Genomic DNA, 18,926 nt, shown 5'->3' with positions numbered 1-18,926 from the left:
ATTATGAAAATATAATGATATTTTCCTTATTATATTCATTATTTCCTTATTGGTTATTTTGGTAAAATCCCAGGTATTTTGAGCAATAGGATTATAAAAAAATATATGCTAATATAAAATTAAATGATAAAAGTAGCCTATATAAAACTGCAAAATGAATATTCATCTATCAGTACTTTTTACTTAAGTACATAAAAAATCAAGTACTTTTGTACTTTCACTCGAGTAAAACTGAAAACTGAGTACTTTTACTTTTACTGGAGTTATATTTTATTATACGTATCTATACTTTTACTCAAGTACTTGATTTGTGTACTTCGTCCACCACTGGAGGTGAGTACAGCAGAATTTTTGCTGTGTAAATTGTATGTGGGATGCATTTGAAGGACAGCCCAATGACAGATAAACCAGTCCATAAATGGGGTGGGGTACTGAAGACTTGATTAATGGCTGCTGAAAATTCAGCTTTGCCACAACAGGAATAAATTACATTTTAAAATATATTAAAATAGAAAAAAGTTAATTTAAATTGTAATAATATTTCACAATATTACAGTTTTTCTCTCAAATAAATGCATCCTTGGTGAGTGTAAGAGACTTCTTTCAAAAACATTTTGACCCCAAACTTTTGAATGATTGTTTGAACAAAATAAAAATAATATTTATTTAAAATACTTGGAATGGTTATAATTCACTGATCTTTTTCCACCAGAGAGAAGCATTTAAACGGCATTTAGTATTGAGTGGTATATCAAAGGAGTCCTGGACAGAGGAAAGTGAGCAAGCCTTGGATAAATTCATCTCCAACTTTTCTGTCAGGCTTCTCATTGTCTACCATCACCCTTTCACCGGCCTACGCGTGGTCTATGCCATACCAGCTCAGGTATGCTGCAGCACTATTTCGAGAAATGACGTTTAACATCCTAATCAGAGCCTTTTGTGTCACAATCTCATAAAGACTGTGAAGATTATTCAGGGGTTGTGCATGCTTATTTTTATAATGATATTTTGAGCTTCAATTTAATGAAGGACCATGCAGAGGTTTCTCAATAAATGCATTCTTCATGCTTTGCGTTCATTTCTAATGCATCTGGTGACTTGCCAGAATACCACCGATCTCATTGGTAAACTGTGTGTGATGACCTCTGGTGATCCATTAGCACTCAAAAACATGAATTACCAGCATCTTCTCTTTCCCACTTGAGGGTCTGCTCAGGCTGATGAACGGCGTTCACACCCCTCAGGTCACCCTCAGCACTGCCTGGCCAGAGACCACCAAGAACAACTATTGCACCCCTTCCTCAGCAAACTTACAGGTAATGACAGACAGTCACAGCGCCATCTAGTGTGGGCCCTCCTCAGATGGTAGCAGTAACTTCCTGTATACACTTGCATGTGATTTATTGTGACTTTATAGTTGGCACAGCATGAAATAGATGTCTTAAAATGCAAAAATAACAGTTGAAAAGGGGGCCATGGAGGGTGTCTTGGCAGTTTTAAAATCGTGTACATTGGGGGGGAAAAATCTTTTTTTTTTTTTTTTTTGTAATGTTTTCAGAAAATGCTTGTAAATTGGACAAATAATTACAAAGAAAAACAATTAACAAATTGAATTAAGCATTATATTTTTAAGTATTAAGCCTGAAATAGCATTTTCTTATAAAACATACTCCAGAAAATCTGCTTTACAATTTTGAAAAATTATTTTTATAGTGCATGTATAGTAAGGAACTGCTTAAAGTACATGCAGTCTTTGATTAACAACTCTTTCAAAAATAATTTTGTAACATGTCGCACAGCAATTTCTTTTTCATTAAAAAAGTAATGAAAGAGGGTGCCTGGGTGGTTCATTATTTACATACATGCTTACTGAAGTGCATTGACTTCTTTTACTACCACTTTCTATTTCAATTCACATTTATGTTATTGATCCTTCCTCTCATACATATTGCAGTCAGTGGTTTGCTTCATACAGGTATATGTTCCTTTCACATTAGGTTAAGGCCAAGCACTACTGACCTGAGATCATATTCCCGTTTTGTATTTTGATTTGCTCTCCATTGGCTTAATAGGCGTAGCTGATTCAGAATCAGTGCTTTTGTGTTTTTTTTTCCTTTTTTGCAATCTGACTGAGCTTCTACACTATCAGCCATTCAGAGGTAATCACCTGGCACAGTGGAGCACCGTGATGGTTCAATTATTATGCTCATCAGTCCAATCAGCACACCCACATCACCCAGAGCAGCACGACTCTGACTAAACAGAAATAGCACAGCCACCAATCACAGGCTCTTCGTACACGGGGAAAGGCACTGCTGCAATGCTCCCGGGTAACCAGAAAGTCGTTCAGCAATTTGAACAATTTGCCTATTGGTTCTCCTCTTTTAGCACATCAAGGCGTTAAGACTGAGGGCCAAGAAATACATTTTAAAAAGCCAATGGAGATGTATAGAAAGATTATTCAAATGCCATACCGCAAATTTGCCTTGAATCTGTTTTAAATAAGTTAAAAAATAACAATGAGGTCACAAAGTGCTCTTCAGTGATGTATTCAGCTAGCTAAGTGGTGTAATTCAGAGGGAATTCAGGTTAAAAATGAAAAAGAAGTGAGTAAGAGCCACAGGTATGTTGATGTTAGCCATGCCTTTTCCAAAAATAACAACACCGGTTCTGTTCATTCTTACTCCATGAGGTAAAGCCTTGCCAATTTGTTTCTCTCATTTACCAAAGCTGAAGAATTTGGGCTGGAATTTGTACTGAATAAATATAGATACTGTATACCCACTCCTACACAAAAATGCCACACACTCCATAGGATTAGACACACAAATACACACTCATGCACATTTTTCACTTCTCAGCCAGCTGACTTTTTTTTTGGATGTCTCATTTTCCCTCTGGTGTATCCCGTTTGCTTGTCTTTGTTCTCCCTGTAAAGGCCAATCAAATGCTGTCATTGTGTTCCTACATTCTCTTTCTTTCTATGTCTCATAACTGCAGTCACAGAATGAAGCAGCCAGCTGACTTGTACACATTGGCCTTGTGCCTTTTAATCTTTTCATCTCTCAATACGCTACGCATTTTGTATCTCGCTCTTTTTTTTTTTTTCTCCTCCATCAGACTTCTCCTTCCAAAAATTTAATGAGACAGACCTCTATTATCTTTTTATCTGCCTTTCACTCTTTAAACGTTCATTAAAGTGGATGCAGCAAACATCGTTCTGATGTCCACCATAGAAGGAGCAGCAGATACTGTAGAAAACCGCAAAGAAAACGAACAGTAGTCGTAAAAACCGTTTGTGATGGCTGACACGTGCCACACATGCATAAAAGCGTAGCAGTAAACTTTTATTGTGTTTCCCTTTTATGCTCTGGTGTTGATTCATTTCACCAACATGCAAAGCACTATAATGTGGGCCAGATTTGCTGTCTGCAGCAGTGAGAATGAGGAGTGACATGATGGATGTGATGATATGCTATACGTGGTGTTGCTTGTATGGATGACTTTCAATGATCGAATTACTTATGTCCAACTGTTGTTCTTCTCCACAGACAGCAGATATAAACTGCTGGGCGTCCCTCTGGAGGCTCTGCAGCACCGCCCAGAGGTGGCCGTCACGAACAAGAGTCTGGTGCGAAGGCTGGAGAATAACACTGTGCTCGTGTGTGTATGTATGGGTGCTTGCGTGTGTAAATGGGTGTGTAAGGGCTTGAATAATTTCTGATGGAGTGGACTGTGAGGAATGAACGGTGTGAAAAGTACATAAGATGCCGTATGCAGGAAATTTCATATACCTAGACAGTCCGTGGCTAGAGCCTGTGAGTGTTATTTACACAGTAACCACAGCTGAAGGGCAAAAATAAAGGACTTATTAAATTCAACACTGCCATGCTGCTCTAAGACAGTTAAAGGAGTCTTTATTAAATTTGGCGGTCCTGGAGGGGTCCAGGGTTAAAGGGACATACTGGGGGCACTTGGAGGTGCTGGAGAAAAAAGGTATTTTAGAAGCTAACTTAAAAAAAAAAAAAGAAACCACAGGACATGTTATGAATGATACCTCACTCAGGGTCTTTTACAGCAGGCAGCAGAGCAAAGACTGTTTGTCCTCCAAGCACTTTTATTTAAAATTTCTCCGCTGTCTTAAAGTCAACATGAAGTCAGAAGTTACCCTTTCTTTATACAGGTTTAGTTTAATGTATATTAATATATACCGTTCAAAAGTCGGTAAGATTTTTTAAAATGTTTTTAAAAATCTATCATGCTCACCAAGACTGCATTTATTTGATCAAAAATACATTAAAAACAGCCATTACTCCAGTCACATGACATATATCATTCTAATATACTGATTTGGTGTTCAAGAAACATTTCTTATTTTTATCAATGTTGAAAACAGTTGTGCTTTTTTGTGAAAATTGTGAACCTTTTTTAACATTATTTGATTGATAGAAAGTTACAAAGAACATAATTTAATTTAAAACAAAAAGAGTCATTTTTATGAATTTAGTGAGTCCTTGCTGAATAAAAGTATTAATTTCTTAAAAAAAAACGACAATCAAAACTGACCCCAAACAAATAATATAGCATATTATTTCTGTTTGTATTGTTGTTTTTGTATTTTTTTGTACTTACTGGCTATGAGATGACTTTCCTTTCTGGCTGACTTTACTACACCAAATGTTGGTATAGGTATTAATTTAGGCTATTGCTGTATGCAAAGCAGCATTGTAAAATGTTGCCAATAGTTAACAGTAATTTAATGCTGGTTCTGTACGTTGCCAAAATGCCAAATAGCAGTAGATTTCAAAACAAGCATTACCAATGGGATGTGCTGAGATGCTCTTGAGGGTGAACTTGACCTTCAGCATCCATGTCCTCAAAAAGTCGTCTCTAAAGTGAGATTTGATGGAGTTTCAGGAGCAGAGTAGTCATCCACAACCGCATTCATCTTGCTCCATTCTGGGATGGAATTCCCACTTTTCATGATTCTGTCACTACACCCTTATTAGTTGCTAAAAGCATTAAAATTAGCCAAAATATTTAATGCAAGAACATGCAAGGGAGTGTAGAACTCTGCGAATGATGGACATTTAAATAAAACTTTCTGCTGAATTCTGTGGCCAAACATTCAGTGCAGACCTGCTGGTTTGATTAAATAGAATGCAGCTTCTCACAAACCCAAACCCTCTTTTTTTCTCTCTTTCTGTTTCCCAGTGGTGATGATCCACTGGACACATCAAATAAAAGCAGTGCTGAGCCCTCAATCTGTGAGTGACGTAGGAGACACCTCGGGCCCCCTGGAGGAGATCTCTTTCTGGAAGAGCCGCTGTGCTGATCTGGACAGCATTAGTAAGCAGCTGCAGAAACCTGGAGTCTGTCATATACAGGCGATTCTGCAACTCTACACATCAACCTACATCTCCCCCTTTCTGTAAACTAGCCAAGCAGATCCAGGTACAGCTGAGCATCTACTTGTGTGTCTGTGTGTCCATGGGTGTGTAAAAATATGTGTGGGGCTACATGGCAGGAATTGAGCCGAGGGGTAATGGGCTGAACAAGAACATTTGCTGGCTGTTGATGATTTATATGCGGCTTCTGAACGGCTTCTCTTCACCCCTCGGAAATGAGGCCGTCTCACAGTCAGGCTCCGCTATTACGAGTTGGCCTGGCTTCTCATTTCAACAGGAGACAGAGCATGTCTGTCAGCTCTACTTCAGCGCTTAGTGTCGCACCCTCGTTGCTCCTTATGTAACGGAGCCGACGAGACGAGAGACGTGTGGATCCATCTGCAAAGCTTTTATTTAAAGACGTGGTCATAAAACAGGCAAGGTTCAGACAATGGCAAACAGGTATATGAGGGCAAGACGAAGAGTAATCCAAAACTGGCGTGAGTCAGTCGGCATCAAACGTTATCCAGAGGGCTTGACAAGAGGGGAAATCCAATAACACGAGCAATAGTCCAGGCAGGAGCAAACAGAGTCCGAACGGCGAGACAAAAGGGCAATCCGAGAAACACAGGCAGGAATCAGAACACGAGAAAACAGGCAAGGCAAGGCAAGACTAAACAATGAAAGTGATGTGACTCTGGATGATCAGCTGTGATGTGACGTGACTCGGGACAAACAGCTGAGACGTTACGAGACTCTGGGAGATCAGCTGAGACGTGACGAGGCTCTGGCAGATCAGCTGAGACTTGACTTGACTCAGCAATGGAAGCTGTGACTTGAGTTGATTCATGAAGATCAGCTGTGATTTGACTTGACTCATGACGCTCAGCTGTGACTTGACGATCAGCTGTGACTTGACCTGACTCATGACGATCAGCTGTGACTTGACTTGACTGATGACGATCAGCTGTGACTTGGCTTGAGTCATGAAAATCAGCTGTGACCTGACTTGACTCATGACGATCAACTGTGACTTGACTTGACTCATGAATGGCCTTCTCTATCAATGCGGAGACTTCAACATTGGTATATCTTCATATACAAAGCTATTTTAGGTCTACTTCCATCCTACCTTCTGACCTACATCAGTGTAAATAATACTGGGACTTACAATCTTCGTTCACAGGATTTTTTCCTTCTGTCTGTTCCAAAGGTTAGAACTGAGCTGGGAAAAAAGGCGTTTAGGTATGCTGCTCCCTCTTCATGGAACAAATTACAGAAATCTATGCAAATTAATACGCTGGTCTCATTGGTCGCTTTTAAGAGGATGTTAACTGACTTGGAGGCAGTCACATCTGGCTGTAGATGTTCTGCCTGATGTGTTATTGATTGTGGTTTATTTTAAAGGATTCGCTATTTCAGTTGTTTTATGTTACTATATTTTGTACCTGTATGTATGTATGGTTATACTGCTGCCTATCTTGGCCAGGACACTCTTGAAAAAGAGATTTTTAATCTCAATGAGTTTTCTTCCTGGTTAAATAAAGGTAAAAAAAAATAAATAAATAAAAATATGGCCTTCAAGCGGGCGTGTGCCCTACTTTAAGGCTAATAATAGTTTTGCAGTGTCCATACCTGGCCAATGTCCACATGAAAAGCTGCTGGATCCTTGTGAGGCCGAGTATTCTGTTACAGAGCCGTCGAGACGAGAGACGTGCGGATCCATCTGCAAAGCTTTTATTAGCAGAAGACAGATACGTGGTCATAGAACAGGCATGGGTCAGATAATGGCAGACAGGTATATGGCGGGCAAGACACACGAAGAAACCTAAGGCTAGCGGAGGTCAACGATCGGCAAACAGAATCAAAGGGGCGAGACTCGAGGGATAAGTCCAGGTACAAGGCAAGGTCCAGGCAGGGGCAACCAGTATCAAAATAGGGCAAGACGAGAGGAGGAATCCGAGAGACACAGGCGAAGATCAAGATACGAGAACACAGACAAGGCATGACTAAGGTGAGGCTATGACAAACTAAACAGGCTCCGTAGTGTGGCAATCGCTAGGTGAGTGATAGGCGCTAAACAATACTCGGCCGTGAATGGTTGTTTGAGTGAGTGTTATATAGTGAATGTGTGATTGGTTACAGCTGTGTGCAATCAGTGCTGTGTGCAATCAGTGCAATGGATGATGGGATATGTAGTCCGGGATGACATGCAACAGTTTGTGTAGTGCGAGAGTCAATGTAATGGAAGGGTGACCTCTGGTGGTGATTGAACGGAAGGAACAAGTCCCAATGGGGTAAAAACCCTTTAAGCTAATTCAGATGTCACTTGACCTGAACTGTGCCAAACTGACTTTTGATGAGTAAAATCACAGCAATGTAAAGGCGTTGTTGTCAGTTATTTGACCTGGTTTAGGTAGTGATAAATTTGGGAGGAGCATCTTCATCCAATCCTGTCAGTAAAATGCAAGGATGTTTTTCTCAACTCTATCTATCTGTCTGTCTGTCGGTCGATTGTTCTTTCATTTATCCTTCATTCTATCATTCTATATCTAGTTCTACCTACTTTCCAACACTGAAGTAACATTGACTTTTGTTTTGTTCTCCAGGAGAGTGCTTTGCAGGCTCAGTCAAACATCTCCTTCCTGTCCCTCCTGAAAGAGCCATGTGAAGAGCTTGCTCAGCTTAAACCTCGTGAGATTGCACCCAAACTTGCTCACATCCTTGACCTCATCCGTGTGATATGGGTCAACTCCAGCTACTACAACACCCTTGACAGGATCACGGCTCTTATGCAAGGTACCTAATTTTCCTGATTCATTCAGGAACGCAAATAGTGTGTGCTTGCTCAGAGATACACAACTTATAACTCTTCTGTGGCTTTGTTTGGAACTATTTTCTTTGATGGAGCAAAAATAGACAGTAACTGGCAATATTTTGTCTGAAGTTAATCAGTATTAACTTCTTGTTTATTTAACTTGTTTAAAATCTCGCAATTGCTCATGTGATATTGATAAAATGTTGTTAATATGTAATCCTTTTTTTAGTATGATTACATTAAGGCCTTTCGCACCGCTTTAGTTCTAGAACTAAATGGACAGCACTAAAGTACTGGGACGATTTTGCGCGAACTATTTCCCAGTACCATTTAAAGGGTTGCATTCGCACCGACAGTGTGTACTAGGAACCGGTCGACAGCGACGTCATTTGTGCGCGGCGTTCAACAACGGAAACAAAGAAAAACAACGTTAACAACAGGAGGATGGAGGACGCTGTGATCAGAGCTGTGTTTTTGTTGTGTCTCGCGGGTTTCACAATAATGGACATGGAATGTCGACGTATACGTAAAGCGATTGAAAGAACGGAAAGGAGGACAAGAATCTCCAACGACAACTGGCAGTGCTACAGTTCTGGTACTATGAAAAGGTTCCTGCGGTGCGAAAGGCCCTATTGTGTGTACATTCTACAAATGCAAATCGCTTGTGCAGAATGATTGAGTAAAGCGATATATGGTAGGTTATCTCTTTATGATATCATTGAGTGAATTGATTTTCAGTACTCCGACAATGAAGATTGATCCACTACACCCTTTTATTGCTATGCACAAGCCTTTGTCTAGGCTCACAGATCAATCACTTCATGCATAATTTTGTATGAATCGGCTAAGCTCTCATGCTCAGAGGTTTTCCCTCAATCCACTCACACAGACCTGTACAGTCATACTAGTACCTGCTGCCTGGATCCCACATGCCCCCTCCTCTGCTTCCTGCACATCAAAGTTCGGATTGCTTTGGGCTCCGCCACATTGATAAGCCATCAGCCGCAGTCGTGTAGCACATGTAACACGTGTTCTTCAGATCAGAGGAGCGGGGCCTTGCGTCTCTACACCACCCGCTCGCATCACTTCACTTGCTTTTCATTTCCATCCCTGGCTCCTTGAGAGCATCAGGGAAACCGGTTAACCTTCTGTAATTACGCTCTGACCCTTCCTCTGCTGGAATCACATGGTACCACTGCCACTTTGTTTCCCTCTCTTTTTTTGTCCGTTTCCTTTTTCTTTTTTCCTCTCTTTCATTCTCTTTGAAAACACATCAAGGCAAATCGGACTGCTACAAAAACATTTGGTGTAATTGTTTCCTGAGGGGTGAGATTGTGCGCACATGCCGAAATGCCCGCATTGAATTAGCAGTTGTTTTCCAGAGGGCCATTTTTATTCTCTGAGGTCACGTTTGCACCTTTGACCTGCATGTGCTGAATGAGTTAAAGTCTGGACAATCTTTTATTCCCATTTGTTTCCCTTTTGTTCAAACTTAAAGGGATAGTTCCCACAACAATGCAATTCTGTCGTCATTTTACTCACCTTCACGTCGTTCCAAATCTGAATGACTTTCTCTTTTCAGTGGAAAACAAAAAATATACACTGTAAAATATCGATATCCTGTTAAATTTACAGTAAAAAAAACTGGCAGCTGTGGTTGCCAGAAATTCACTGTAAAAATACTGTGACTGTTTCCGGGTGTTACGGGATGCCTGTATGTTTTGCAACTAATAACCGTATATTTCATTTAAGTGATATAATGTTAACATACCAATCTACTTGAAGAACCAAAATCTGCTTTTTACTGTAAAATGTACTATTAACCACCATAATAATACTGGTGGGACAACAAAAAGCCACATGATGAATCTGAGTTGATTTGTAAGTTGCTGTCCATTAAACATAGCTAATACTTGTATAGACGGTGCACAGGGTCACTCACAGAAAGATAAAACATCATGGTAACACACATGACACTAAAATAATGCAATAAACATTAAACATCTAAATAATGAAAATACAACACAAAATACCCTATGTACATTACTGATAACAAAAATAAGAAGAAACAAAATTATTTACATAAAATATATATAATCATGTGATGCAAGCAGGTACCAAGTTAACCATTTACAGGTTTTTACTGTAGCATTTTTGCAGTGTGTTTTAAAATGGTTTGTCTATGCAATAAAAGTCAACATGGTACAGTGTTGTTTCAGACCCCTTTGACTTTAAGTGTGTAGACAAAAACAGTTAAAATATTCTTCAGAATATTCTTTTGTATTCCACAGAAGAGAGAAATTTATACAGGTTTAGAACAACATGAGGGTGAGTAAAAAAATAACAATTTTAATTTTGGGGTGAATTACCTCTTTAACACAAGCTCTGCTTGGTCATTGCAGTACCACCCCTCAACCAAAAACACAGGCATATCCGGAGCCCTTCTTTTGGCCTCTCAGACATGTACTTCTATTCATCCACAACACTGTAATTCTTTACACACTCTTATCCAGACCAAATGCCTGTGGTTTAGTCAAGTGAGCTCTCTGCACTTTGTTCTTACCTTGTCAAATACACAGACTATCTCATGTGAAAAGTTCTATTGTTATAGGTCAGTGCTTGTGCTATGAAAATGGCTTAGGTTATGCTATAATGATTTTTTAAGTGAAGGAAAGTTGTCTTCTCCTGCAATGAAAAAGAGCCTTCATCAGTTTACATGCATTTTTTTTTTCTGCTGGAAAATTGAATTTCTTTTTGCCTGAGTAAAAGATTCTTGCAACTGATATAGGCCCTCTCTCTTTTATGTTTTTATTGTTATTCTATGAAATAATGTTTTTTTCTCATGGCAGTTCCACCGTGCCATGAATGTACTGTGAGTTTAAATCACCCGCTAAGGTCAATTAATGCTCACTGACTTGAATCTTGTACCTGGTTCACAGATTTGGCCCACGGTCCTAATGGACTGATGGGGAATCAGTCCTGACTGATCAGACTGATGGGGGATTTGATTCCCCTGACCAAATTTGAAAATAAACAATTCAGAATAAATTGAGGAAACGGTTCTAAAATCAGAGTGTACTGGTGATTTCTATCAACACCCATATACAAATACATCTAAATGGTCTGTAAAGTCCACCCAGTGCTTTGTTGTCATTGGCTGCGTGCAGTAGCGTGTTAGCAGTACTGTGTTTAATGAAGGTGAAATGGGCCCTGGTATTTGCACTCTTTTTCAGTGGGTTTCTCCCCCTCTAAGACGTAGAATAACATAAGAAGCCTGATTATTTCAGCAGGGAAGCATTTTATTGTGCTTGCAGTGAGGATGGAGAGAAAGAACGGAGGTAGAGAGAAAAGACATGGAGCAGAACTTGCTTTCTTGATTCAGTTTCCAGTCAGAGGTTTCCAGCTAATAATTTCCAATCAGAGGGCATTTGAGTCACGATGTGTGTGTTTGTGCATGGATTTGTATGTGTGTGTCACGACCACCTTCCCTTGTCTCTCCCGCAGGGCTTCAGCATTTCTTCTATTTGTTTTCAGTTTGTTTGTTCCCCCCGTCCTGTTTCTCAGAGCTGGTAGAGCCTACATTGGATTTAATATCATTTTTCAATCAGCCAGCGCTAGGGGCCATGGGCTTTGGACTCCGGTGTGCTTTTCCATTTAATACCAAGAGAAAAAAAAAACAGAGGTAAAGAAAGAGTTCGAATACATAAGGCCTTCAAAAGAATAATTTGTAATAATTGTTCCGGCATTCCAAGACTGATGTGCTCATTGTTATTTCGTACATGAGATTCACAGCTCTATAAGCCGTCTGCTTTCCACTGTATATTCCCTGATATGAAACACCATCTGCCGGGGTTTCTTAAAGCTCAGCGCCTGTCATCTATTCTTACCTCCTACGTCCACTAGGGATGGGCGATACCACTTATTTTGTTTTCGATACGATACCGATATTTTTCAAATCAGTATCGTCGATATCGATACCGATTCGATACTTCTGAACTAAACTTTTAAATTATGAAATTTATTAAATTATTAAATTACTAAGAGTAAAATGGGTAATGATAAGCACTTAACTTTGTTTAAAACGCATTTTAACATTCAATACGCCTTAATTGTAACTTATTAGGTTATATTTTTGTTTACACATGGTTCAAATATGTTTTTTGTTTACACATGATTCAAATCTATAAATACTACAGTTGAACTATGGTCACTTTAATAAAACCATGGTTCATTTTCATTAGGGACTGCCAGTGACAGGTTGTTGCATGCATAAAATGCAACCTTTTTATTCTGACAGTGTATGATAACATTAAAGAATAGAACATGATCAATATTATCATTCAATGTTCAATTTAAATAACTGTAATTCACAAACAATGTACGTTCCCAAAAGCTTTAATGCTTTCTTATGATACTTTTGGGAAAAGCAGCCCTGTTTGAATGTACTGTCAGAAGTGAGTGAACGCTCTCTGTGATTGATTAGTTCTGTCTTGCAACATTTGCGTGTTTAGATGAGCAGGAAAATAGTTCTATCCTACACAATTACTCGCTAACAAAGGTTATTCGTCCAATTCAATGCATATTGTACGCATTATTATTATTATTATTATTATTTTTTTGTTAAATTAACAAAATCACTGGTAAATAAAACAGACCTTAGTATCGATATTTTTTGTTTGAGTATCGATACTTTCGATACTCACGTCAGTATCGATATATCGATACTTTGGATGGATACGCCCATCCCTAACGTCCACCTAACCCTATTCACAGCTCCCGAAAGAAAGCCGGCGACTCGTTTTTTTTCCCTGCACTAAAGTTAAGACACGCTTCTCTGCTGATTTTCAAGAGCTGCTGTGACAGAAATGGAAGAAACGTCTCTGATTGAACAAGGCCTTAGAAATCTCTTGAGACGCAGGCGTTGGGACATGTGTTGTCTTCATTTACAGAAGGTTCTTTTTTTTCTCTCTGTAAAGAGAGGAATGAAAAAAAATATATATATTATGAACCCATAAGCTGTTAAATTCTGTGGCTCTCTTAACCTTTTGCTTAAATGAGAATTTTGAGTCATTTACATATCAATTTAATTTCCTCTTGTTTTGTGCCTCCTTCATTAAAACAAGAATTTGCCTGGCACTGTAATCAGGGTGTAGTACACACACACTTTTCTCTCTCTTGCTTCTACATACACATTCTTTTTCCCTTCTCCCACAGATATACACATGTACTACTTACTTACTTTCTGTTTTCATTCTTTCTCTCTCTCACACACATGCTTGGGAAGTCGTGGCCTAATGGTTAGAGAGTCGGACTCATAACCCAAAGGTTGGGGGTTTGAGTCTCATACCGGCAGGGTTTGTAGGTGGGGGGAGTGAATGTACAGCGCTCCCTCCAACCTTCAATACCACGACTGAGGTACCCTTGAGCAAGGCACCGAACCCCCAACTGCTCCCCGGGCTGCCAACTGCCGCAGCAAAAAAAAAATGGCTGCCCACTGCTCCGGGTGTGTGTTCACGGTGTGTGTGTTCACTGCTGTGAGTGTGCACTTTGGATGGGATAAATGCAGAGCACTAATTCTGAGTATGGGTCACCATACTTGGCCACATGTCACTTCACTTTTTTCACTTTTGTATGCGGTTCATCTGTCAGATGAAGCCGAGATGAATGGGAATCTGTCGTTTCAAATCCTCCACTATATACACTATATATCATCACAATAATTACACTTTCTTCTCTTCTCTTCCTCTCTCCCTTCTTTGTTACCTTCTCTTCATTCTTTTTTTTTTGCTCATTTCTATACAACGATCTCTGTTTTTGTAAGGTGTATAGGACTGAATGACACCAGGCACAAAAGCCAGGATTTTTACAGGAGCAAATCCTGTTTGATTCATAGCAAAGTCTGTACTCAAGGTTAATCTACACCTGAATGCGGAGCACATTACGGCTGTGCTTGCTTGGGTATAGTCAATGCAGTTCTCTCATTAAACATTCATTTGCAAATCCTCCGTTATGAAGCTGAGCATTCTGACATGCAGTAGATACAGACACAAAGACAGATTCATACTTGGATCATTGGGTGTTTCATCTATACCATGTGTGTGTGTGTGTTTTTTTTTTTTTTTTTTGCAGTTTAGTTTAGTTTAGGTTAGATAGCTTTTTTTGTCTTTTTACTTGGAGTTTAGTTTAGTTTAGTTTAGTTTAGATAGCTTTTTTGTCTTTTTACTTGCAGTTTTTTTTTGTTTTTTTTTGCAGATTAGTAATGAGATCATCTGTCTGTGCTGTCGGGAGATTTCTCTGGACAGGATCTTCCAGGGTTACGTGATCTCCAGCAAGCAGATTCTGAATGACTGTATCCAGTGCTGCCTGGCCTGGAAAGAACTCTACCTGCACACCTCCCAGCTCCACCACAAGTACTGTAGACTTCAATCATCATTTCTGTCTCTCTCTGAGTTCTGCTCTTGCTCTGTTCCCTACAGCACAGGAACACACCACTTAGAACTGCACTGTGATTGCACTGTATTACAGCAGCACCCATTCACATTACACGCCATAACTCTGAGAGATACTACGGTCAGCAGTGACATGTGGAGTTGCCATATCATTTCAGATATAATTAAGCTTCTCCAGTGATTTATCTCTGCTTACACTCTGCTTGGTGCTGTACTATTTCGTATCAGCTACCACTACTAATCTGAAGATTACCATTACTGCTAATAATATTATATTACTTCACTTCTGGTATGTTTCTCTGCACTACTAAATATGATCATTACTATTTTCTTTTTACCTTTAGCATCGTGCTTATCTGCATTACTACCACTACTTAATTAAATTACTCTCAGAATTAATATGTTCACAAAATATGATTCCCATATTTGTAAGCTAATTTAATGTTTTTGAAAGAAGTCTCTTATATTCACCAAGGCTGCATTTATTTGATCAAAAATGCAGTAAAAATATTTTGAAATGTTATAATTTAAAAGAACTGTTTTCCGTTTTAATATATAAAATGTAATTTATTCCTGTGATGGCAATCCCATTTTTCAGCAGCTATTACTCCAGTCTGCAGTGTCACATGATCCTTCATAAATCATTCTAATATGCTGATTTTGTGCTTAAGAATCTATTCTTCTCATTATTATTATTATTATTATTATTATTATTATTATTATTATCGGTATTAAAACAGTTTTCAGTGCTACTTAAAGGGGACATAGCACACACAGTTTTTCTCATGTTAATCTTGAGTACCTATAGAGTAGTATTGCATCCTTCATATCTCCAAAGAGACTTTAGTTTTATCAGATTTATAAACAGAGTCGAGCTCCTTGAGGAGTGCTGTCGGCGGAGCTAAAAAGTCATGAGCACGTGAAGCTATTAGGTTGCGAATTACCTAAGCATTTGCGAATCATATGTACAGTATATGAAACCACATCCTCTTTGAGGAAATCGAGTCACATTGTGCAGCAGATAAATAGCATTGTTAATATAGTTTATCCCTAATAATACATTACTGCTTTAGCAATAGCTGCCAGTACAACTGCTGTTACCACAGCCTCTGTTTGGCTACTATAAAATTCAGTTTAATAGCCAGCTAAATGTTTGTCCTCTTCTAGTGCCTCTTCTAGTCAGCTGTACACAGATAGTTTTCAGCACCTGGTATTCCTTTCTATATAGCAGCTAATAAAGAGCATGCTTTAAGCCTATATCCTCTCTGTCTTTCAGCTTTATGGCCCTTCTTCTCCCTGTCATTTCCACCATCACTGGCTCTGCCTAACCCACCCAGTCATCTCAGCTTCTCCACACAATTCTTGTGCTCATGCTCTCTCCCTTTCGCCATGGAAATGATACCGCTGCTAAATGAGAGTGCAAAAGCTGTTCCGTGATTGCAGCCCTCCTGCTAAAAAGAACAGCATTTTACGGTGCGATGACAGAGTTTCTTCTTCAAAGTGATGGCAACTTACTGCCAAATGACTAAGGCTGAACACTGAACCATTTGAAAGGAGCTCTCTCAGAGTCATCCTGAAGTTTTTTTTTTATTGCACTTAGGTTTAGGTTGGCTTTTCTTCTTTAGGTGTGGTGAAACTTTGCAATACTGTTTCATCATGTCTCAGCAGAATGCGGGGTCTGCTTCGTAGCATTCTGCTTTAAACTATGACATAACTCATAGTGGCTGTGATTTTGAAAGATGTTAACAGTGTAGCAAATGCTGTATTGTTGAAGTTGAATGTAACCCATTCAGTGGGAGGGATACTCTGTAGAGAAGAAACATTTATTTCCTAAGCAAGTCTTCCCTATAGGATACAGCCATTCAGTTGTGGCTTTTAAAAACAGCAAGGGGCTCCAGAGGTATTTTGTGGAAAATAATGTGCGGTCAACCAAACACAACACAATGTTCTTAATGGGTTACACTCTAAGGTCTCTCGCTTTCACCCCAACCCTGCAGTTTTCTTGGATTGTATCATAGTTGTAGTGTTCTGGGCCTGCTGGTTGTTTATGACTGTTGGCTCCATTTGTTGTGATAGAAGCAAAGAGTTTGTTTTGCCCTGCAGACACTGAAATCTCCGATCCTTCACTTGAGTAGCTGACCTCATCCTCCAAAATACAGCCAGTGTTCAGACAGCACAAGGAATACAGTGTTCCACCTCTCTTACCAACACTGTACAATGATTCTTGCTGTAGATGGAGTAAATCTTGTTGAAAAACTAGCAGATATACCACAAAATTGTTGAATTGAAATGATTGAATATTTTTTAATATATTACTTACTATTCCTAAGTGCTATCAACTTTAAAGGGGTCATATGATGCGATTTCAAGTTTTCCTTTCTCTATGGTAAGGGGTGTTGCATTTCCTACACGTGCTTGTGGTGTTCGGCGAATCACAATGCACTGGGTCAGCTGGCCAATCAGAGCAGACTGCACTTGTCAAAGGATGGGAGAGAGGCCGGGCATAGAGGACCTACAATAATGTACAAATAAAAATAATGATCTTTAAAATAGCATCATATGACCCCTTTAACACAAGTAATGCATCTCAATGCAGCTCTTCTGTCACGATTTACCATTTAAAATTTAAAACAGGCCTACTTTAGTTTAGTCCCACTTTCCCTTATGGTTTAATTATGGTTGCTTTGTTTGACAGTTTTACTTACATAAAATGTGGTGACAATCAATCACAATTAATTAATTAGATTATTTCAACTTTAAAAAGCATGCAAATTCTTGTTTATGTGAAAAGTTATTTTGAAGAAATACTTGCTTACCGGGTGTCTGTGAGAACAAAACACAGGCGTAGAAAAGACTATAAATTGTTTTTGACGCGCACAGTAACTGAAATTTAAAACTGTTAAAAGAAAGGCTCAATAACTGTTGCACAGATATAATACACTACTCATCAATTTTTCTTCCCTTTGTGCTTTGTACTTTTTAATGCAATGCGCTGCGTTCTGTGACTCCGTGTTGCTTCAAGCGCATCATTCTGCACACCGGATGCGTATATTGTAAGCGCTTCATGCCTCACTGTATTTGTTTTGTCCTGTCGAATCTATCATATGTTGTTGCCTTATTAAAAATATGCTATACTTTTAAAAGAAATGTCTTTTAATTTTATAGTATATACTTATATATAAATACATTCATGAATGTTTTTCATTAATGGATTTTATAATACAAATAGCAATGTGTAACATTTTACCATATTTAGTGCAACACTTTTATTTGTTCCCCACAAAATATTGTTTTTTCACTAAATGTTTGGATTTCTAAAATTTATTGTGCACTGATTTTTCTAGACTAACTTTTGCTGCCGAATTATCCACTAACCTAGTTTGATATATTTTTGTCATAGATTATGAATATACATATATTTTTTCATATTTATTGTTTATTTTTCTTTATAATGAAGTAGTCTGTATTTAGTAGATTGTGAAAGAATGATTATCAGTTCCACACACAGAGATATATAAATTATACATTTATTTAAATGGAAAAAAAAAAAAAACTTCACTGGTATTGGTATCGGTCAATACTGAACCCTAGGTATCGGAATCGGTATCGGAGGTGAAAAAAGCAGATCGGAGCATCCCTAGTCAAAATAGTATACTGAGGTTTGTTCTTCCATGCTATAGAGTCTATTATTAAAGGGGTCCTATTATGCTTTTTCACTTTTTTAATTTTAGTCAGTGTGTAGTGTGTATGTTTGGGCATAAAAAAGATCTAGAAAGTTACAAATCTCAAAGTCCACTCCAAAGGGAGATATTTAGTTTTTTAAAAATCCCTTTTCAAGAACTACAACGAACGGCTCGTTTGGACTACAGCATTTGTTTTCCGGGCTTTGTGATATCACAAAGCGGCTCATTGGAATATCATTACAAAGAATTCCCGCCTACAGAAATTCGAATGGTTGGGGGGTGGGGAGGGGCGAGGTTGTGGTTAGAACGTTTGGTTGAGTGAGTGCATCAGACGAGACGACGAAGAAGAAGTGCTGCTGCAGAGTTAAGTGCATCAGAGAAAACGAAGAAGAAGAGCTGCTGCGATTCGCCCAAAAAGCTTTTGTTGAAAGACGGAGCAAGGGGCGTGACAGTACTGAAGCACTGTCTAAGCTGTTCGCCAATCACAACGCACTTAGACAGCTAACCAATCACAACACATTTTGTTTTTCGGAAGGCGGACCTTCATCAAAGCCGGAACTAATCGAGCCATTTGTGCCAGGCTGGGGAG

At 38.9% G+C, this 18,926-nt stretch overlaps 1 pseudogene; it reads left to right on the top strand.

Annotated features, from left to right (window-relative positions):
• LOC107702042 (dynein heavy chain 2, axonemal-like) overlaps positions 1-18,926 on the top strand; it is a 153,203-nt pseudogene that overhangs the window by 6,880 nt on the left and 127,397 nt on the right.

This window comes from Sinocyclocheilus anshuiensis, unplaced genomic scaffold (genome assembly GCF_001515605.1).
Source record: "Sinocyclocheilus anshuiensis isolate Anshui unplaced genomic scaffold, SAMN03320099.WGS_v1.1 scaffold318, whole genome shotgun sequence".
In the NCBI taxonomy this organism is placed as follows: Eukaryota; Metazoa; Chordata; class Actinopteri; order Cypriniformes; family Cyprinidae; genus Sinocyclocheilus; species Sinocyclocheilus anshuiensis.
Note: the sequence above shows the minus strand (reverse complement) of the source record. Positions and strands in the feature narration are given on the sequence as shown.